A 24,323-nucleotide genomic window follows, 5' to 3' on the forward strand; every position below is an offset into this window, starting at 1 on the left:
CAGAAAACCTCACATAAAAATAGTTTCTCCCACTTTGTTTATTGTGCATTTTTTTAACTTTTATTTTTCGCTCAGGGTTTCATGTGCACATTCGTTATATAGGTAAATTGTGTTTGGTATATAGATTATTTTGTCACCTAGGTGATAAGGATAGTACACAATAGGTAGCTCCTCCCACTTTGAGTGAACCATGCATCAATCAGCCGTCCTCCACCATGCTTGCATTCCTATCACCAATCTAGAAAATAAAAGTTGATCAGCAGTCTTCTGTCATAGAATTCTTTTTGTTTCTTTAGACAGGGTCTCACTCTGCCGGCCAGGCTGGAGTTCAGTGGTTCAATCTAAGCTTACCGCAGCCTACGCCTTCTGTATTGAAGTGATTCTCCTGCCTCAGCCTCCCGAGTAACCAAGATTACAGGCCTGCACCACCATGACCGACTAATTTTTGTAGTTTTAGTGAGACGGGGTTTCACCATGTTGGCCAGGCTGGTCTTGAACTCCTGACCTCAAGTGATCTGCCTGCCTTGACCTCCCAAAGTGCTGATGTAATGGGGTGGGGTGTCGGGGCATCCTGAAGAGGTTCCCAGTTCCTCGATCTGAGGTTCTTGGCCTCTCTTACCTTGAAGAATGGGGAAAGGGGCCCTGGATGTGCAGTGAGTTTGCCATTCGAATAAATATCATAGACCCAAAGAGTTTTGCAGAGTGATTTATTAGACAGAGAGAGAGACAGAAACAAACCCGGCTTCCATGCTGCCATAGGAGGAGATCCAGAGAAGGAATCAGTATAGAGAGGGAGCAGTGGGATTTTAACCCTTGAGTTATTCCATACCCATTCGTGTTCTCACCCAATGAGAGGAGTTCTTTCAAACTTCCTCTGGAGTGATTGATCCTTGACTCTCCTGGATTTCTCTACCTAGCCTGAGTGTGGGAAACCTTGACAAAGAACTTTGTATTTAAACCCCTCTGGTTCCCCAATGGAGGGGTGGAGCCAGGAAACTCCTGCCTTTGAAACCATTCCCTTTGCGGACCCAGGAAGAGTCCCTCAGTTCCCCCTCTGAATGGGAAAGTCCAACTGCTGTTGGGACACAGGCATCGATCGCTCTTACTACTTCCTGCTGAACTGGGGCATAGAAGGGGCCCTGCAGTTGAGGTTTCCTCCAGAGAGGAGTCTTCCAGGTGTGGAGATTGATCCATAGGTCCACCTAGAGCTTATGAGCCAAGGACATCCAGGGTTCCATTTGCAGGACCGTTTGTAGCCTCATAGCCTCAACAGTAGAAGAAACAAACTTGACAAGAAAGTTAAACATGAGAGGCCTGAAGGCCAGCAAAAACAGAATGGTTATAAATAGGCCTAGAAGAAGGTAGAGCCAGGACAGCCAGTTGTTAAACAAGCTCCATGATCCTGTTTCTTGATGGTCTTTAGTGCTGCATATGATTGATCCCTGAGTTCTTTCATTTTGTTTAAGACAATATCTGATTGTTTTATAAAGTACTCTCTGCTGCCAGCCAGAGAAAAGTACTTAACATCCTATGTCAAACCTTCCATATGGGTATAGAGAATATACATCGAATGGCTAAATCTATATTTATAGAAAAAGGTCTCTTCAAAGCTGTCCAATAAATAGTCAAAGGATGTGAAATAGGCCAGAAAAATAATCCTTTGGCACATCACAAAGCTCCTCCTGGGGAAGAAAACCAGTTATTACCCAGGTGAGGACTGGCAAATGGACTTTACCAATATGCCTAAGTCTCAGGGATATCAGTATCTGTTAGCATGTGCAGATACCTACACAAACTGGGTTGAGGAAGGGAATTACTTTCAAGCACTGTTTGATCACTGAGTACTGCATATCCTACCTTTCAAACTCCATTTTCCATGAATGAACTTCCTTCAGTGTTTAGGTTAAGGTCAGGATTGGCTAGAGGAGTTTCTAAGAGATCCTCTGGATCTGCATAGTTCTGGGCTATAACCTGCTGACAGTCATGTTCTCTGTCTGCCCCTTCTTCAGGAAGAAAAGTAGCTGGATTGAGGGCTGCACATGTGCGCAGCTGAAGTACAGGTCCTTCGAGCATTAAGGCCTGATATTTTTGAGTAGGTGGTTGTCAGACAGCCATAAGCCTCCTTTAGAGGCCAGAATTCCAGCTACAACATGTGAAGTCCATACAGTTAGATCTTTCCCATGCATTATTTTAATAGCTTCTGAGACCAGTATAGCCACTCTGACTACGAACCACAAGCAGTGTGGCCAGCCTTTCGCTACTGCATCAATTTCCTTACTTAGGTATGCCACTGGCTGTGGCATGGTCCCACGAGTCTGGGTGAGAACCACCAATGCCACTCCTGACATTTCCGTAACATGTAGGGAGAAGTCGTTCCCTGTAGGAAGGCTGAGAGCTGCAGCCTGCAGTAGTGCCTGCTTCAGGGTCTGAAAGTCTGCCTCAGCTATAGGGTCCCATTGTATTAGAAGGGTGTTAGCCTTTTGGGTTTCCTTAATCAGAGTGTATAGGGGTTTGGCTATTTCATCATATCTGGGAATCCACAATTGGCAAAAACTAGTTATTCCTAAGAATCTCTGGAACTGTCTTAAGGTTTTTGGACAAGGGAAGGCCAGTATGGGTTGGAGACGTTCTCCATCAAGGGCCCAAGTGCCCTTAGACAAGACAAGTCTTAGGTATTTTACCCCTTGTCTACCAAGTTGGGATTTTGGTTTGAAAACCTTATATCCACTGGGGGCTAGAAAGTTTAGGAGGTCCTGTGTGGCCTGCTCACACTGGGTTTCTGGGTTAGCAGTTAAAAGTAAGTCATCCATATATTGAAGGACCAGGGCTACTGGACATGAAAAATGACTAAGGTCCTGAGCTAGAGCCTGGCCAAATAGGTGGGGGCTATCTCGAAAGCCCTGGGGTAACACCATCCAGGTGAGCTGAGAATTCTGGACCAAAGGATCTTCAAAGGCGAACAGAAACTGGGAGGCCAAATGTAATGGAAAAAAGAAAAAAGCATCCTTAAGTCTAAGACTATACACCATGGTGCATCTCCTGGTATTTGAGAGAGCAAGGTGTATGGGTTGGTTACAGCTGGGTATCAAGGGATCACAGCTTCATTAATAAGTCTGAGATCTTGCACTAGCCTCCATTGTCCATTAGGTTTTTGTACTTTGAAAATTGGGGTATTACAGGGACTGTTACAGGACTGCTAGACCCTGAGCTTTTAAGTTCCTTACAATATCCTGTAGCCCCTTTTTTGGCTTCTGGTCTTAGGGGTACTGTCTTTGGTAAGGAAAAGAAGTGCGGTTCTTTCGTCTTATTCAAATTAGGCATACATTTTTTTGCCTGCTCAAATTGTCCCTCCACTGCCCAAATATCAGGATTAATCCCTTCTTTAAATAATGGGCAGCAGAGAGGGATTTTGTCCTTGGTGATGTTTGTATAGATAATGGCTCATGCTCTGGCTAACAGGCCCCACCCTAGTAATAAGGGAGTGGGACTTCCTGGCATGATGGGGAAGGCAAGGGAGAAGAGTATATCTCCTCAGTACAGCTTAGGGGCTGGGAGAAATATCAGGAGACTGCTTGTCCTAGGGCTCCTCAGACAGTTACAAACTTGGAAGACAACCATCCAGGACAGGAAAGTAAAACTGAGAAGGCCGTGGCAGTGTCCAGGAGAAGATCCACCTCCAGGTCCTCTATGATTAGCTTTACCCGGGGCTCAGTGAGGGTGATGGCTTGTGCTGACTCTTGCCCTGGGCACCCTCCATCCTGCTGTTGGGTCATCTCGTTAGCCACCTCAGTCCCTGGGAATCTTCATCCCCTGGGACAGTGTGGCTTCCAGTGACCCCCTTGGCACAGTGGGCAAGGATGAGGAGGTGGTCCATTCCTCTGGGGACAATCTGTCTTAAAGTCTCCTGTAGTCCACAGTAGTAGCAAGCTCTTCCAGACTGGCAGCTAACCCAAACCTTTCTCTCTTGGGTCTGCTTGCCTAAAGGCCATGACAAGGGCTGCGGCTTTTCTCTGGTCCCTTCTGTTCTTTTCAGCCTGTTCCTCTTGGTTTCTATTAAAGAATACTGAGGTTGTTAGATTTAGTAATGATTCTAGACTCTGTTCTTGCCCCAGGACCAGCTTCTGGAGCTTCCTTCTAATATCTGCTGCTGATTGTGTAATAATTTTTTTTTTTTTTTTTTTTTTTTTTTTTTTTTTTTTTTTTTTTTTTTTTTTAGTGTTAGCTAACCTTTGATGGAGTCTGGTTACAGGGTATTATACTTTCTCAAGGCCTCCCGTAACTGCTCAAAGGAGGCCGTTGGATTTTCTTCCTTCCTGAGTTATGGTGGTTAACATCGCATAGTTCATGGATGTTTTCCTAGTTTGCCTTAATCCCTCAAGTAGGCAGTTCAATTGGTGCCTAAGTCTCCAGTACCCTGTTCTGAGTCAGGATCCCAGTGAGGGTCTGTGCTAGGGACTGCTTGTGTACCTGCAGGGAATCTATCCTTCTCCTCTGGCATCATTTGGTCATGTACTTGACGAAGGTATCAGGTGCCCCCAAACTCTTGAGCTACTGCTAGAGCAGCCTCTCTTTCATTGCTGGTTAGGGTCTGACTAAGCAATAACATGATATCTTTCCAATTTATTTCAAAGGGCTTACCCAGGCTCTGCAGAACATGTACGTACTTGTCTGAATCATCTGAAAATTTTCCTAAGTCCACTTTGATTTGCTTTAAGAAAGTGAAAAGGGGGTATGTACCTTGGTTGGGCCAAATTTTCTTCCTACTGCCTGTAGGGGGCAGAGCTGGGGCATCCTAGTAGCCTGAGGTGCCTTGGCTGCTTTGGTTTTCCCTGACTCTTCTTGGGTTATAGGAGCTGGGGAGTCCTGGTCAGCATTGGTGGAGGGAGGAGACACAGGGAGTCCTAAATGTGAGGGTAGGGCTGAGGAGGAGCCAGTTGGGCATAGGTTACAGGCCCTACATAGTTGAGGATTATCCCTTAGAGAAAAGAAAACTTGCACATAGGGGACCTCAATCCATTTACCTTCCCTGTTACACAACAGGTCTAATTGTAGAAGGATGTTATAACTTATACTTCCCGTAAGAGGCCAGGTTTCTCCACTCAGCAGAGGGTATCACAGCCACGCCATTTGGCAGTGAAAAATGAGCCACTTCTTCAAAGTTCGTGGGTCAAATTGGTCCCGGTTATCCAGGATACACTTTAAGGGTGATTTTGACTTGTGAAGAGTGGCACCCATCTGAAATCAAATACAGGAATGCCCACATCCCTGGTTATTCCTTGCAACTGCTAGCCCTGGGGCATCCCCCAGTTATAGTACCTTGTAGTTTCCTTGTGTCCTAGATGCATGATCATCTTCTGGGCTCCCCCATGTGCCAGGTTTAATCACACTCACCAGCATCATGGGCACACCCTTACTGTCTAAATGTCCTTATGGCCACCTTAAGAACATGGGTCTGCTAGGCTTAGTTGCCCTATACTGGCACATCCTTGAAGAACTAGGCCAGTGAGGCTTGGGAGATGGGTACCAATATTCCCTAGCAAGAGTTTAGTTAACATAGGCCTGATCATAAAACTGCCCTAGGAGGATAAACTCCTAGAGGGGGATCTCTAAGCACAACAATCTTAAATAAGGTAATGGCTGCCCTCATGGCCGAGGCTGGGACAGTGCTCTCGGGACCCAGGACTTCTACCCCACCCCACTTTCAGTCATAGGAATATGCCCTAGGGTTGTGGGGCCTGTAATTAACTATTTGAGCCTCAGATCCAGTCTGACTACGGGATTCTAGATGGAGAAGTTCTGCTGTACAAAGAGCCAATCTTAGGCAAGACGAATTTTACATCATTGGATTCTGACACCACTCAGTTGGATTGGAAAATTGCAAGTGACAAAAAAACAAAATGTCTTATAGCCTCTAGTGCCACTAATAGACTCTGGCTCTGTTAGGACATAACCTAACACTGTGGACTGGGGGAACTGGCCCTGTGCATTGTAGGAGGTCCTTATAGGCATACCTGGGGGTACCATGGGCAGGGGTCCCTGGACTGCCACCCCAAGAGCCTCAAGGTACTAGCAAAAAGGGTAATAGCCTCATGTGTAGGAATATCTTAGAGGAAAGAGCCAAGAAGAAGTTTGCCTCAGAGAAATCTGGACCCAGGAGGTTGGGGTCTGAAAGACTGAGCATTGGCTTGCATAGGCAGCTCTTTCTTTGGAGGTTTAAGGGTGGCCCCGAGCTCCACTGAACTGAACTGGGAGTTCGGGACTGCCCTTCCTCTTGCCAGCCCTCAGCTTGGCCCAGAGAAAGAAAGAACAGTAAGAAAAGGAAGCTGGTTCAGGGTTGACCAACGCTTCCAGTTCCGGAGAGCCAGGGTTTGGAGAGTCCGTTCACAGAAAGCCTGACACCTGTGTCTTTAGACCGGCAAATGCACTTTTGAAAGGCTGGGTATGACTTGCATAGGCAGCTACTGCTCCAGCTGCCCAGGCCCAGCTGCCAGCTGTGAGAGGTCTCATGCAGGTCCGGCAGCCTGGTGTTTCTGCAGGCAGCTCCTGCTGGGCCTTTCCTCCGCCACTGCACGTGGTGTTTACCTCCTTAACAAATTTAAAAGAAGCAAAAGGACAGATTAGCAAAGGAAAGGGGTCCCATATCACTCACACTCTGAAGTCCAATGTATTCCTGGCTGACTTGCCAAAAAGATGTAATGGGGGGTGGTGTGGGGGCGTCCCAAAGAGCTCCCAGTTGCTTGATCCAAGGTTCTTACAGCTCCCATACTGCCATGGGATAGGATCCAGAGAAGGAATCATATAGGGAGGGAGCAGTGGGATTTTAACCCTTGAGTTACTCCCTCCTCATTCATTTTCTCGTCCAATGACAGGAGTACTTTCAAACTTCCTCTGGAGTGATTGATCTTTGACTCTGATACCAGATTGGCTACTTGGTCCACAACAGAGCCCCCTCCTCCCAGAGGTTTCAGCGGGCTTTTTGGACAAAGGAGCCCATCTGGATTTTTCTACCTAGCCCACGCACAGGAAACCTAGATAAAGAACTTTACATCTGAAACCCCTCTGGTTGCCAGATGGAGGGGTGGACCTGGCAAACTCCTGCCTTTGAAACCTAGCCCCTTGTGGATCTGAGAAAAGTCCCTCACTGGGATTACAGGCATGAGCCACTGCACCCTTCCTGTCAGAGAATCTTTTTTAAAGGAAAAAAATTGCAAACCTTTGTTACTGTAGAATAAGTGCATTGATTACATTTTTATTTTCTGTTTTGCTATTTATTTGAGAAATGCAGAAATTGGTGAATATAATTAGGAGAAAAATAATGTACTGTTTTTGTGAAAATGTAGCTTAAAATGAAATTAAAGGATCATATTTGTAATTTGTAACAGAACATTGAATAACTTTCAAAATCACTCAGTTCAAGAAGTAACGTTCTAAACTGGATTTGAACTAATGACCTACATATAAAGTCTGTGTGAGTCACTAATTGTAGCCCTAAGACATCAAGTTCACTAAGAATAAATAGTGTTAATTTGTGTGATCTTAGGACAAGAACACTTAGATAAGGTAATAAATTAAGCAGTTTAAATTGATACAATCAATTGATTGTATTGATTTTCCAATACATCACATACATTCACTGAAGCTCAGCATGTGTGAGTGGTATATCTACATACATGTATATTATGTATAATTTTATAAATTCTAATAGATTTTATAATATGTCCTTTTAGGAAAAAATATAAACTTACTTTTATTAATAATAAATAGTCTTCCATGACAATAGCCATTTTAACAGGATGGTTTAGTTGGAAACATAAGTTGATGTTAGTAATGGGTTGGTTTTCTGTAAATATTGGATTTTAAGACTGAATATGAGTAGAATTTGTTGGTATCCAAAGACAGTTACAATTAAGAGGCATTGCTACAGCATGCGGTATGTGAAGTTAGAAAACCTGACTTTTTAAATAGTTGCTAGAGAGAGCAAATCAATTTACTTTATTTAAGTTACTTTGATGGAAACACTTTATCAGTTTTAAGGCAGAGGGCTAGACAAGAGACTTTTGAAACTATATTTTATTTCTAAGATCCAAGAGCATATGGTTTCAAGTGACATTTTAAAATTAAAATATATGTCAATCAAGAATTTAACAAAACCAGTTCCAAATAAAATTATTTTTGTTTACCATTTTTTCTGAAGTTTAATTTGTATGCCAAAATCTATGATGACCCACATTTATTTTATTTTTGACTTTTTAAATTTAAAATAAAGGAAACTTTTGCCAGTACAAATTTTATAAAACCAGGCACAAAATTAGTTTTGAGAACTGGATCAAAACTGACGTCATTAAATTGAGAAGTTATTGGTTATATATGACAGTGCAGAACAGATTTAAGAGTTAAAAAAGAGCCAGAATAAGTGAACATTTCTCAGCCTAGGAACATTTTAATATTAAAAGTCCATTAAAAATGGTTTTAAAATATTTTAAATGATGTAAGTAAAATGTTTTAAATGATGTGCTGAGCTGAGGATAGTATTTTATACAATTGTTGTGCATAGAACTCTAGCTAATGATTTTAAATGTAAAAAATGTTCAATAAGGGAGAAATAATCCAAACAGTTAAAATAAGAAAAGGGAAAGTGAAAAAATTGATTTGCAGATTCAGTTCCTTTCAATAATGGAAGGGTTCAGTTTCTTTCAATATCTCAAGAGGGTGGCATGAAGGAAGGGGATAGCAAAGACAAATCAAGTTTTTATTCATTCTCTTCTGAATTGCATTTGATTTGTTACTATGAATATGAATTTTATAATTAATAAAAGGCACATGCTGTGAGTGATGCAAATGAAACAAAGTTCATAATCTAGGGGATTATTCTCTAGGGGAGAGACAGAACTATATGTAAAAGAGTTATCTACTATACACCTGGATCAGGATATTCTAGGATGCTTAATTTGATTCAGCAAGGACATTGCATCAGTCAGCTTGGACTGCCATAACAAAATACTGTAGGCTGGGTGGTTTAAACACCAGAAACTTGTTTCTCATAGATCCAGAGATCCAGAGGGTGAAAAGTCCAAGATCATGGTACCATCCAATTTGGTTCCTGCTGAGGGTTCTCTTCCTGGCTTGCTATATGTTTAAATGAATATACACACAGACACACACACACATAGACACACATACACACACGCACATACACACACACACACGCATACACACATACACACACACAGACACACACACACACACATACACCCAGAGAGAGAGAGAGAGAGAGAAAGCGCACTCTTCTTCTTATGAGACCACTAAGCCTATTGAATTAGGATCCCACCCTTATGACTGCATTTAATTGCTCTTCTTGTAAGACCGCTGAGCCTATTGAATTAGGATCCCACTTTTATGATTGCATTTAGCCTTAAATACCCCCTAAAAGCCCTATGTCCAAATATAGACACTTCAAGGGTTAGGGGTGAAACATGAATTTTGGAAGGATGCAACTTAGTTCATAGCAGACAAGAATGGAGATTCTTTGTCCTGAAAGTTGTGCACATAGGGCTTCCATCCTCATGGGTCTGATAGATGTTGTTGGAGAATATTCACAGCGTAGGAGTTACTGCTTCTGCTGCTCAATGCTAAGGTGACTGGGTACTTGATGAAGTTGGTGTGAAGTTCTCTACAGGTAAGAAGCAATGCTGTAAATAATTAAAGTTTCTAATCTAGCAAGCATGAGTTGAGTTACAGAAAAAAATGAAACACCTTGATTCAGAAATTCAAATACTAAGAACAGGAAAAAAAAATCCAAAGCAACAACAAAAGTGAAAGAAATAAAATATCATTAATGAACTCAAGAGGGAAAACCCAGAAAAATGATATAGGAAATGAAAACTAAATTACATGGGGCCAAGGATGAAGAAATACAAACAAGGAATTAATAAGATTTTTAGAGGAAAAGGGGAGAAACAGCAGATAGACTGACAATGGCATGAAAAATAAAGAAGGCACCAAATGAAAGGAAGACCCTAAAGAAGATAAAAAAAGAAACTAACTTAATATTTAAACCATAATCCAAGAAAACTTTCAGAGAATTAAAGATATGACATAACATATTGAAAAGGTTCACATAGTTTCTGAGAATGCGGTCACACTGTTATAAACTCTGGGCTTTAGTACATGTTTTAGATTTTAAAGATGAAGTAGAAAATCCTCAGAGCCTCCGTACTAAGAAGCAAATAATTTACAAGGACCAAATATCAGACTGGCACCATCCTAACTCAAAAGCAGCATACAAATCAAGATAAAAATGAATCAGCATTCAAACACAAATCAAGATAAGGATAAATCAGTTGAAGCAGAAGAGAAGCAGGAGAAAGAAGAGAAAGCAGAGGTGGAAGGGGATGGTGGGAAGGAAATAAACAAAAAACCAGATTGTCAACTAAGGATTTTATTTTATTTTTCAAGCTGTCCCTCTATGAACAAGTCTATAGACAAAGAAACATTTTAAGCATGCATGAAATCAGGAAATATTGTTCCAGTGATTCATTGTGGGAAATTTGTGTGTGTGTGTCTATATCTTAAAGTTAATTTATAATCGTTATTCAATCTTACCATAAACATCAACTTTTTTGTAGCTAGTCAAAATATTAAAATTCACATGGAAAATAAACTTGTAAGACTATCTAGAAAAACACTATCTAATTGAAGATATAAGACAGACGGTCTTACAATATATTAAAGCATGCTATAAAGGCTCTATAATCAAAATTATTTAATTATGTAGATCTGCTTTTGAGTTCACTGGTCCCGTTTTTTTGCCATATCTAATATTCTGTTACAAAAAGCAAGTAAGCTTTTCCCTCAACTTCAGTTGTTATAATAATTTTTAATTCATTCTAGAATTTTTAGTCTGATTTTCTTTTATACTTTTGATTTCTCAGAAAAGATTCCTTATTTATTCACTTATTAATACCATATTTTTCTTTAAATATATATATATGTGTGTATATACCTATTTTATTATCTATCAATCAGCACTGTGTGTATGTTTGTGTGTGTGTGTGTGTGTGTGTGTGTGTGTGTGTGTGTGTGTATGAAATAACTGCTTTAAAGTCATTATCTGTGAAATCGAGTATCTAAACTACCTTGGGTTACTGTTTTTTTGTTTGTTTGTTTGTTTGTTTCAAAATGGCACCTTGCTCTTTTGCCCAGGCGGGAGTGCAATGGTGCGCTCTCGGCTCACTGCGACCTCCACCTCCCGTGTTCAAGTGATTCCCCTGCCTCAGCCTCCTGAGTAGCTGGGATTACAGGCATGCTAATTGCCTGACTAATTTTTGTATTCTTAGTAGAGACAGGGTTTCACCATGTTGGCCAGGCTGGTCTCGAACTCTTGACCTGGTGATCTGCCAGCCTCGACCTCACCAAGTTCTGGGATTACAGGCGTGAGCCACCACGCACAGTCTCTGTTAAACTTTTTAACTTGAGATTGCATTTTCCTGTTTACCTAGATGTCGAATCCTTTCAGATTACGTGTTGAACCTTTGAGGTGATACGTGGGATGATGTCTCCAAAGATTTTTGCTGTGTTGTTTGTTTTCTGGTTGACATCTTGCACAGAGATCCAAATTAGTGTGGATCTGTAGAAAACCCAGTACTTTTCCAACTTCCTCTCTTGGTGGAATTCTACTTCCAAATTCTCTCTCCCTTGATGATTTTGTTAAGGCTTAGATTTTGGCTTTGTCTGAGCTAGTCTAGTGTAACATGATATTACTATGTCTGTGGTCCTTGTTCCTAATTTAGAGCCCTTTTGGGGAGTCAGCTGGTTTCTTCTTTCTGGTGGGGGCTGGAATTCTCATATCTCTAAGTACTACCTAACTTCTATGGTCTGTGTTCATCCCATAGTAGCAATGCTATGGTAATCTCATGTCAGCATCCCACTCTGATCTTTGCTTGATCTCCATCTTGCTGTAGAGATCCAGAATAATCATAGGGCTTGTTTCATGAGTCACACTTTGCACAGGAATGGCAATCTGCCCTGCATGCTGCTTAATGTCTGAAATGGTTGCCTCGTACATTTCCCCTCAATGTTATGATTGTTTAGCATGCCAGGGTGAGTTTAGTTCCAGGTATTTTCTCTGAAGTAGAAGTCCTTTGTGTAGTTCTTAATTGTTTTACTTATTGGAGTTTTGTAGCTCTTATTCAACAAATTGAAATAGTTACATCAATATGTATTTTTTTCTGCTGGAAGATCCTTGCATTCTTAGGATTAAATCAAGGTTGGTCAAATTGTGTCTCTCTTCTTACATGCTACGGTGTCAAATGTGTTAGTTTTTTACTAAGTGTTTAATATTATATTCACAAGTGAAATTAATATCTAGATCAATTTTTAGTGATACTTATTCTTTGGTGACAGAAAAATAATACCTTCAGGAATAAACTGGAAAACTTGTTGTTTTCACATTTTAAAATCATTTATAAAATAATTATCTCTTCTTTGAATAGTTGATAAATTTTGGCATATCATTTTAGATATAATCTTACTTCAGGGGTACATATTTATAATTATTTGTTATTACAAATATTACCATAATAATAATTATTTTATGCCTTCTTATATGTATAGTAGAGTCTCTTTTGAATACATAACTGAATTTGAAATTGTGATTTTATAGACCATAGGCATATTACCAAAGTTTTCTCTAAAGTAGTTATAGAAATTTACATGTCTACCAGTAGAGTATAAGCCTCTTTATCCATAATGCTCACTCATATTTGTTGTAGTCACTGTTATAATTTAGAAAAATTTGATAGATGAGAAATATTTTATTCTGGTTTTAATATATATTTTTCTGATATAGAGTGAAATTGATCTTTTTATATTTTCATTTTCCATTCTTCATTCTAAACCTTTACACAATTTTCTATTAGGTGTTTGAAATATTTTTTACTAATTATTAGGCATTCTTATATAAAATCTGAATGCCAACCCAATGTCAAACTTTTCCCTTGCAAATATCTTTTACCACCGTGACTAGTTTTTAACTTTGTCTCTTTTATTGGAATTTGTTTTAATTTCAATCTAGTTATTTTTGTAAGTGATCATTTTACCATTTCTAGCTTTGTTTTCAGCATTTCTAAGAAATCCTTATTCAAAGGCCATACAGATATTTTCTTAAATTTTCTTTTAAGATTTGTAAATTTTTGTTTATACATTTATTTCTTTATATGTTATCTTTCTATGTTATAGGTTTTGATTACATTTTTAAATGGATAATTTTTATCCCAGTTATTAAATAGTTCACTGTAATCTCTTTAGTTTGATAACTTCTCTGATATAATTTCTATACAACATGATGTACTTGGCACTCGCAAATCTCTTATATTTGCCTCTTTCTCTGAAAATATTATAATATTTAATTACTAATGTTTTAAAATAATTTGGATATTTGGATGATTAAGTGTTCCCACTTCATTTTCCTATAAAATTTTCTTGCCTATTCTTGGTCCTTTGCTCCTCCTTGGAGATTTCTGGAATTTATCAGATTTCTATCACAATTATTGTAATTGCATTAAATTTATTGATCATTTCATAGAAACTTGGTATCTTATTGAGTCTTACATTGTATGAAAATACTGTATGTTGAAACTTATTTGGGATCTTATGTCATAGTATTTTATTATGTAATTTTATCCATAAAGTTCTCACACATTTTTATTAGATTTAATCCTAACTTTGTAATGGCTTTTGTTGTTGTGGTAAATAGGATTGTTTCTCTGTAACATTTTTAATTGGTTTTAATCAGTGCATAAGATGACTCTGATTTTTGAACATTAATTTTTCAATTTAGATACCCAGTTTGCTATCTTATTAAGATACAATATTTTGTTCATAGATTGGCTTGATATCCTACAGTATTATATTAGCGGCCATTCAAGAGACTTTTTTCCATCTTATAAGTACCATGTTTGCTATAAGAAGAGACATATTACCTTACAAAATGTAAGGAGGACTGGAAAATGTAGCCTTCTTATACACGAAAAGAGTAAATGAAAATGGTAAGCATTCAGCCAATGTCTCTACTATCTGCCCTTTGGTAGCCAAATATGCATCTTTCTCTCCCCTCCCAATTAAATACTCACACAAAATAAACTGCCTAACATGTCATCCAGGCATTGCATTAAGTTCAAAGTCCAAGATAACCCTTTTGTCCCAGTGTTTGATACTATTAAAAAAGATGTGCATCACCACACCAAGTATATAGTGGTGGAATGGGGACAGGATCATTATGTCAAAGGTTTCTGAACATAACCGAGTAATTTGAAGAGTAATTAAAAGAGAGTAATTTGAAGCCATTACTGGATCAACATTGTGAAGGCTCTAATTTTGCTTTCTAGGAGGAACTTCTTTGCCCATTGTTTTCTGTAGCTTTAGTTTCTCTTATTTTGGAGGCATTTCCTTGGCCTCATCAGAGATGGATATTGGAATCCCGGCTTTGTTGAAGGCAATGCAGAGTTCAAAGCTTTCCTCCTGTTCATGGAAGTTTGAGGGCATAAGCAAGTCTCAAAAAGCCATCGTCTTTTTAAAAATCAGAGCTTGGTATTTTGGCACAGTAGTCACTCAATAATATACCAGGCATCTTATTAATTTACTTTTAGATACAAAATTCATTAACCAGATCTATATCCATTGTCTTACCTCAGGCTCTCTTGTGCTCTGTCTCACGTGCCCTCTCTTACATGCTCTCTCTCTCTCTCTCTCTCTCTCGACTCATGGTAGCTACCATGAGGCTACCTGGAACAATAATGAGAAGGTCACAAACTTTAAACTGAGTTTTGCCTTTGGTCTTTTAAGTGAGTTTTACTTGGCACCACACTATTAATGTGCTGTTTGCCATGTCACTTTATTCAATTGACATATTTAGTAGAGCTGCGTCACTTTTAAATTTATCACCTGCCATTTGGACTCCAGAAGCAGCTAGCCTGTTGGTGAACTCCACAAGGCCATAGCCTTGTCTCTGTTCTCTTTTACAATTACTGGAAAATTAGACGATTCTTCACTGAGTTTCTTGTGCACTGCCAATTTCAGGCAAAAATAGTCAACACATGTGGTCTTCTAACTTCTTTTAATGCTACAATTTCCCCAGAAATGTGATCTGTCTCCCAGTATATCTCAGGAACCAATTTCATCTTAGGTGTTCCAACTGTATAACAAAGATCACTAGACTACTGTATTAAGTATAGGTTATTAGGGTAAGTGGGTTGGTGGGGAGAGTGGGAGGCAGTGAAAACTGGAATCGTGCTTAAAAAAAGTCAGGAAGCAATTGCAATAATTCAGGAAATAAATAACAGTGAGTTTGACCAGTATGATGATAGTAGAGATAGTATGAGGCCATCGAATTCTCAATATGTATCTAAAATGGAGTCTACACTTTTGATGACAGATTGAATAATAGATTGGAAAAAGAGAGTGAAGTATGAAAGGTGACTGCAAGGTATATAGTCAGAAAAACTGGAAGGATGTTTTTGTCATTGTTTCAAATGGGGAAGATAATGGAAAGATTAGATTTGGGGGTAGGTAAACGTTAAGAGCTCAATTTGGGACAAGTAAAATGAATATACCTGTTAGATACTAAAGCGGGTATTGAATGGAAAATTACATATACAAATCTGGAGTTCAGTGAAGAATCCTAGACTGTAGAATTAGACTTATAAATAAAAGCATCATTGGTATTAGATGGAATTCGAGATCATGAGATTACAATCTAGAGAACGAATGTAGATGAGGGGAAAAACATACGTATACATATATCTCACTATCAGTAGGGCTTAGCTCTGCCCTGAATTCTTTTCCTATTCAAAAAGACTTAAATATTTTCTCCCCCTTTTTAAATTAAAAATTCTATTTTAGTATTTTGATTGGAAGTTTGTATGTTAACTTAGGGATAACTCATATCTGTAAGACATCTTTCTAAAATTCAGTATGCCTTTGCATTTGTTCCCTTTGTCTTCACAGTCATTCTAAGTTTGAAGAATTTTTACATAGATTTCTATGTATTTTAATTAGGTTTCTTCATAAGTATTCTTTTTCATATTTTAAAGTGAGATCTTTTATTCCATTTTATCTTTGAACTGGCTATTGCTTATATGTAAGAAAGATATTGATTTCTGTTAATTTTATATCCAGAAATGTTAAGTTTTCTTATTGGTTGTAATAGTTTTCCATTTCTAGCCTTGGGATTGTCCTTTTCAACATTAATACCTCCTTTTCTTTGTCTACTTATATTGGCTAGCTGCTCTAGAAAAGGAAAAAATGAGAGTGGAAGCAAAGAGCATTCTTAACTTACTCCTGCTTTTAATTTTAATAGGAATGCTTCTAGTGTTTCTTCATTAAGCATGAAGCTGGCTTTTAGAATGATAAAAGTACCCATCTATTTCTATTTTTAAAAGAGGTGCTGAAATTACATCAGATGTATTTTTAACATTTATGAAGGTAATCACATCAGTAACTCAAAACTAGTTTGAGCACTTACTCTGCCAGGTTTTGTTCTAAATGCTGGTGAGATAGCAATGATTAAGAGTCCTGGTCCCTGCTCTTCGGTACCTAGCATTTCAGTAAAGGAGATAGATAATGAAGAAGCAATAAAAAGATAAATAAAATAGGGTTAGGTGGCAATTACTAGTAGGCAGATAAGTAAACAGGATAAAGGGTTAGAGAAAGATGCTAAGTGCTCCTTTAGAAAGGGAAGTCCATTAAGGCCTCTCTACAGAGGGGACAAGAGAATATATACCTGATGGCGAGCATGAGCCTTCAAAATGTATATGCATGAGGGTGGGGAGGGTGTTCTAAGAAAAGGACACAGCAAGGGCTCAATGTGCCAATGTAATTATCTTAACAGATTTCCTAGCCTTGAGCCATTCTTGCATGTCTGGATGAAACTCCACATAATCACAGTTTATACATTTTTTGTTTTCCTGGAAACTGTCTCTTCTTCTTTCCCAGTTTCATGGCCTTGGTGCAGACATTCTTTATTCAGACTCTTCTAGTTTGTTTTCATATAGATGTCTCTAGACGGTTTTAATAGCCTCTTATCAAGGTTCTTGTTTTCTATTCTTTGTTTTTACCCCTTATACAATTAAGATTTTCTTTCTAAAACACAAACTTTGTTTGCATAACTACTTTAACAACTTTCTGCAACTTCCCATTGCCTCACAAGAAAACCAAATGCACCAATCAAGGCATTTGGAGCTCTAATGTATCTTTTTTGACACATCTGCCTCCTCTCCTTCATGCAACATCCCTTTACACACATAGTATATTCCTGACACCTTGCTTTTCTGTGCTGTTACATGCATTAAGTTTCATAGATGTGTGCTAATTCTTTTAATAAAATAGCTAATGAAGCATAGACCTTTCCTTCAGGAATAAACAGTATAGAAGCAGAGACAATATAGTAGATAATATCTATATCATATGATCATCATGTATATAAAATTATTCACTAGGTGGCTCAGTGTATTCTATATTGTCAAAAAAAATAAATTATGTACAAAGTATGCTTAGTGTTTTAGGGATTTTATTTTTTAACATAATTAAATCATATTTTCATAAATGATAATAATCAGATAGTTAAAAAGAATTGCTGTAACCAGAAACCTACTTTATTCTTAAAGCAAATGGAAATCTAACAGCATTTTATTTTTTAAGTTTTTTTTTTAAATGACAAGCATATATTAGGTTTTAAAATAAATAAAATAATAGGTTTTCTTGTTTAATTATTTGCATGCCTATATTTTCTATGCTTTAGATATTAATTATCTTTAATATGAGAAAAATTTAGTAACTGAGCTCTATGCTTGTGTCCATGCCTGTAAACCTATCAGGTTAAACAACACCTGTGGTAAATTAAACAAATGAACAAGCAAAGCTTATTAAAAGTCACCAAAAGAATGGGACAACCGAGTCAATCTACTTAACTGTAGCAGAGGTGACCTTTAGTTTTTCCACATTAATTTAGGTTCAGCTATCATACAGTTCATTTCCAAAGGTTCTATCTAGAGGTATGGAAGTACCTGGATGGCCAGAGAAGGATCCATGGTCCCTGAACTTTCAGTGTAAGATTGTGTATTACTGTGGCTATATTATTTTTTTACAAAATCAGAATCTCAAAGGAGTTGGTCGTCATACAATATTAAGGTGCATTTCAAAGCATTTAGTATCTCTTTTTTTTTTCCTTCCTTACCTCACTAGTCTCTGGATTCTGGCTTTCAAGTGGTAGGGCTGGCTGTGATGGGAGCCTAAAAACGCATTCGTAAAGAGTGGCTTCTTAGAAAAGCTTTATATTACACAACCTTTTCAGTTCATGAGACTGGCTCTTTTTTGTGGAGGTGTTAATCTACTTCATCTTACTGATTCTGCTTTAAAGAGAAACATCTGCGTTCTAGTATGGGTTTTAGCCAAGGATTCCAGTACTTGGAGTACCGGTTTTGGCCTTAATCATGTGACTGAATTCCTTAGTTGTGGTTTAAGTTGTCTAATTTCCTATCATCTGTTCTGATCTCAGTGACTCACTAGACCCCTCACCTGTCTGAATCTTGTCTAATTATTCTGTGTTTTTCCTTAATCCTGCTTTGCGACCATAACCTGGTGATATCGCTTCCACAGACTACTCTTACAAATCTTATCTTTTATTTACAGCCTATAATTTTTTACACATAATCTTTCTAGAATTCTTATACTAATTTATAGAATTAAACTCCATTTCATTCAGCAGACTCATTATATGCTAAATAATGTGCCAAATATTAGGAAAACAAATATGAATAAGTCTCAGTGCCTTTCCTCCCAGAATTCATTTTTTATTCAAGAAAATAGATATACAATGAACTAGATAATCACAGCAGATGTAAGTGTGATTATATAATTATTAAGTCGTGCCCTGGTAGTACACAGGAGGGAGTAGGTAAGTTTACCCGGGCAGAGGAACAAGAGGATAAGAGTTTGCAGAGGTGGTGACAGACAGTGTAACTCTGAGAGATGACAAGGAAGGTGTGTAAGATTAGAGGTTTCAAACACCTTGTAAATGGAAAATTCTATCTCTGATCTCAGAGATCTCTGTTGCCCATATTAGTAGTTTTCCAGCAGACGTAAGTGCCGCCTCTATTGGTAGCAACTGTCAACATTGCAACCTGGTAAATTGGTTTTTCCTTCATGTTAATCTCTGGGATCAGAAGAGTCCTAGTTGGCTACTAGCTAGCTCTGTGAATGTGGACAAAAAACAAAACAAAACAAAACAAAAAATCCTCTATAAAGTCTCGGTTTCTTTAGTACAAATCAAGATGTGAACTCCACTATTGCCTAAGCAGATTTTAACCCCCGGATCTATGATTTAAAAAGAAAAAAAAAGATTAAGTTGAAAATATAATTATTCATAGATAAAATTTATGAATTGATAAATTTTATAAGTAAAATTGTATTAAATATTATCAGAATTTCTAATAAACAGATAGTTCATGCCATATTTTTCATTTCCTTGCACAGATTCCAATAGCATAAAATGGTGAAAAAAATCTACAAATTTTATGAAAGAGATGATCAAATTAATATTTACTACATTATTGTATTTAAATTATAATACAATCATAATTTGAATAATTTAAACACATTTTATGTTTCTAAGATTATACTAATTTGTTGCTGGAGACTGCCACTTTTCTTATTTTGTGCCTTAAGAACAGCTCATTTGTAAATTATGTTTATTTTAAAGATATTCATATAAGAAAAGATTGAGGTATAGATAAAATCTAAAGCATATATCACCCCAAATTTTGGAGTTTCTGTGGTATGTGAGATCATCCATAATAAAAAGCAACTGTGAAATGAGCTGGTTTGAAAGTATCATAAAACTCAAAGGCAAATCTATTTTGGGAAAATTCTAGTGATGTTTTGAAAACAACTGAGATGACTCATCTAATGAGTGAGATAGAGTGGCTTCCTCAGAATTCTGAGCATTTGAGTATCTTCTTCACCTCACTCTCCCAACCCACCCTCCCCATTTTCTGCGCTTTTGCATCCTCATTGCAAAAGTGAACGGATAGAGGCTCAGGCACTTTTACACCCTACCCTTTAACTTTCACATTTCCATCCCTCTTCAGTTTTTACTCTTCTTGGGTTGTGTATTTATCACTTTGGAATTAAAGCCATAGTTCTCTGAAAACTTTCTATAGAGACTGAAATGGATACAGATGGAAGTGCCAAGATTGCATCATGGCTTCACATCCTGGTTTCTTGTGATCATTGATAAATTATCTGACTTTACTGGGACTAACTTCCTTCAGCCTATTTAAAATTCCTTGTTTATGACTCCTTTAGTGATCTCAATTTAAAAAACAAATGTTCCAGACATGAGCTGAGTGCCTACTAAGTACCCGTATTGTACAAGGACACTAATGTAGTCCTTGACCACAAGAAGCAAAGATCTCTCATCAAGCTGTGTGGTCCAGACATACTCTGTTTCTTTCTTTCGCCCTATTGCAAAAAGGAGGATAACAAGAGCAAGATCATAAAGGGCCTTATTAGATGTGTCAGGAGAACATCGTGCATTGCTCCTTTCTGTGTATGTAAAATAGGAAAATTACTTATTTATATAATAATAAATTACACTATTAACTTACATAAAATAGTTACTTGAGCCAAACCAGAGCATTCTAAAACAGAACAAAATTCATATTGTGTTTTAATTAACTTATGTTTTATTTAGTTTCTATTACAAAGCAGTTTTCTGTTTCTTTTTTTCTCCTCCTTGGAGTTTCTGAAATGTATTAATCCATTTTTTAAATGTTTTGGTTTAGAATAACTCATTTTACTAGACACTTTCTCAATAACTTTTAAACTCCTGTATGTTTTAAAAGAATGTAATCTATGTGTTTCTACCTGATTCATTTCACTTAATTTCTCCAAATACTGTTGTCTATGGATGTGTTAAAGAAAAAGGAATTTCTTTTATTTGGTGTTTGAAATGCCTTAAGGTAACAACAATTTGTCAAGAAGTAAAGTAACATCTAAAAAGTTTGATATTCTTGGTATCTATGAGACACATATCTCTAAATTTATTCAAGAACTTAGTCTGAGAATACTCACAAAAATAAGAACCACAAACTTAGCTAAATCATGACCTTGGATTCCCTTTCCTTCTCTAACTATATGGATCTAATTTCCAGATATTCATAATCTGAGTTAACAACTTTCTTCATATTCATTTCTCTGTGTTTCAGACAATAAAAAGAAATCTAATGCATTCCTAAAAAGAAACTGACTTGAGCTGAGAATAACTGGGAAGCTGAATATGACTAGAATGGGAATGCTATTATTTCCATATGCCAGAAAATATTATTCAATTAACATAAAAATAACAAGGAGATAACAATCTGCCTTCTGGAAAGTGTGAACTTTCCCATGCTTTATTTGATCTATCTGCTCAATATGAACAACTTAGGCCTTTTCCTGTTTTTAGTTTTCTCTAAAAGACCCCTTTTCTACAGTTTCGCTCATAGATTCAAACAATAACACACCAGCAAAAACAAAAAACCTGCTTCATTAGGAGTCGGCTAACATGATGTAAGAACGTGAAGAGAGATACAGAATTCTGTCCAAATCCAGCCTCCATCATTTACAAACTGCTTGATGTTAGAAAAGACTTCTTAAATTTGCTGACATCCTCAGTCTCTCTCTCTCTTTTTTTAAAAATCAGTAGAGATAATAATGCATATGATTGTTTTAAAAATTGGGAAAACTACCTAAAATATTACATTACCCTCACTTTTTTTAAAAGTAGATCTTTAGTTCCAGGTGTTGATAGCCTAACAGATATTAGCTAATTGCTTTAAACTGTATGTCTGCAATGGATTTAATTTAATCATGTATACACACACACACACACACACACACACGCACACACAAGAAAACATTAAAGTTACTGTTGTACTTCTACCAGTTTGTTTGCTATATTCTCCAGCCAGATCACAGGACACATTATTCTCTTAGTTGCAAGTTTTTCATTGCAACTAAGGCAGAATTTCTAAAGTTAAAAGATTGCTATTTTTGAGTTTATGGATTATCAATCAAATCAATTGACAGCTGTCTTCTTTTAAACTGTCAAATTTTTGATCAAAATACATTTATCTTACATTCACAGATCTGAAATAGCTGCTGACAATTTGGATTGTAGGCAAAGCTAAAAAAGTTGTATATGATTTCTGATCAGAAAAAAGTCCTTCAAACAATATTTAAGTAGTTAAAAGTTGAAAGAATAACAAAAGGTGACAAAAAACATGTGCCAGCTGCCTTTTTTTGAGAAAGATTCTTGCAAGTTGCCATCAATTCTTTAACTTGCATCACATTGACCAGAACATTATATGGTCACACAAAGATGTTTTGAATGAATTTGGAAATGTAATTTGAGTGTTCATGTACCCTGCTGTCTTATTCATTAAACATGAAAGTTCAGAACAGATATTGTGAAATAATGTGACATCTTGCCACATGACCCAAATTTGGTTCTTTTGAAATCTCTTCCTAAAGTATTTCCCACTCATTTTAGTATAGGCAATGCAGAAAAATTATCTTGTTGTATTAAGAATTTAACACTGTATGCTGAATCTTTATTAAAACAAATAAAGAACACATAACATTCATTTTAAAAAAACTAGGAGAAAATATATTCTTTTTCTTATTATTTATAAATAGTACTAATTTTACTCTTTTGTAAAAGAGCAAATATATGACTAACTTTTCTTTAAATTTGCTATAATCTCTCTGTGGCCTTCCTAGTCATGCTAATTATTTTTTCTCACTCTTTTCTTCAATTTTCCTTTCCTTTTTCTGCTTTGATATTATAATATTAAAAAACATTTATCACTAAAATCTGCATTTGTTTTCCAACAGAAAAGTTTTTTTCTGCTTTGATATTATAATATTAAAAAATATTTATTATTAAATCTATGTTTATTTTCTAACAGAATAGCACAGTACACAATGTATTTTCATAGTGGAAAATGTATATCTGTCTGTTCACATTATAAAACTAATAAAACATTACTTCTTTATGTAGAAAAATTAGTTTGATTTACTTGCTGTGGAGAACATGAGAAAAAGAAACAGGGTAATGCATGTTCACATTTTGGGATGTTGAGACATACATACACAAATACGTAATGAGCAATGCATGATCTTGACTATGACCATGCTAAATTTGGGGGTAAGGATTAAAATTTATTTATTCTTGAATAGAAAAATACAAAATAAATACAGAAAGACCCCTAAAAGTTGGATGTCAAGAGTTCTTTGAAGAAGGGCCAGATAGGTAGTCAAAAAGGAAAAGCAAGGACATTTTTGGAGATACAAAGGAAATAAACAAAATACAGGTGAAAGTCACTAAGTCAAGAAGCAGGTTGTTCAAGTTTCTATCCAGACTAAAGGAGAAGGTTGGGGAGTAAATAATGTAATTTTTATAGGCAGTTGCCTTCCAAGATGCAGAGTTTATCATTCACTCTGCATTAAAGTAAAGTTAATTTTTAAAAACTAATTTTAGACTGGTGTTTGATTTATAGGAAAGTTAAGAAGATAGTACAAAGAGTTCACATATACCCATACCCAGTTTCTTCTATTATTAATTTTATATTAGTATGATGCATTTCTTGCAATTGTGGCTCTAATACTGATACTTTAGTACTAACTAAGATCTCTATTTATTCAGATTTCCTTAGTTGTTACCTAAAGTCCTTTTCTGTTCCAAGATCCCTCCAAAATATCCTGTAACATTTAACAATAAGGTGTTCTGAAGGATATCTTATTACATTTAGTAATCCCTATTGCTATAGTACCCACATTCTCTGGGCTGTGACAATTTCTCATACTTTCCTTGCTTTTGATGACCTTGAAAGCTTTAAAGAGTATTGGTAAGGTATTTTGCCGAATGTCTCTCAATTGAGATTTGTCAGATATTTTTTTCCTCATGATTATACTAGAGTTTTGTGATTTGGGATGAAACACCACAGAAGCGAAATACCATTCTCATTATATCATATGAAGGATACATACTGTCAACATGACTTATCACCTTTGGAGTTAATGGAGATCACCAGGCTAAGGTCGCGTTCTTCTCCGCTGCCAAATTACTTTTTCCCACTTACCCTACTCTGCTCCTTGGAATGAAGTCATTCTCTGCAGCCCACACATAAAGAACAGGAAGCAACATTCCACTTACTTGAAAGTAAAGAAACTGTATAAATTATTCAGAATTATTTTGCATAGGATATTTATCTATTGGCTCTTATTTA

This window comes from Cebus imitator, unplaced genomic scaffold (assembly GCF_001604975.1).
Source record: "Cebus imitator isolate Cc_AM_T3 unplaced genomic scaffold, Cebus_imitator-1.0 Scaffold88, whole genome shotgun sequence".
Lineage (NCBI taxonomy): Eukaryota > Metazoa > Chordata > Mammalia > Primates > Cebidae > Cebus > Cebus imitator.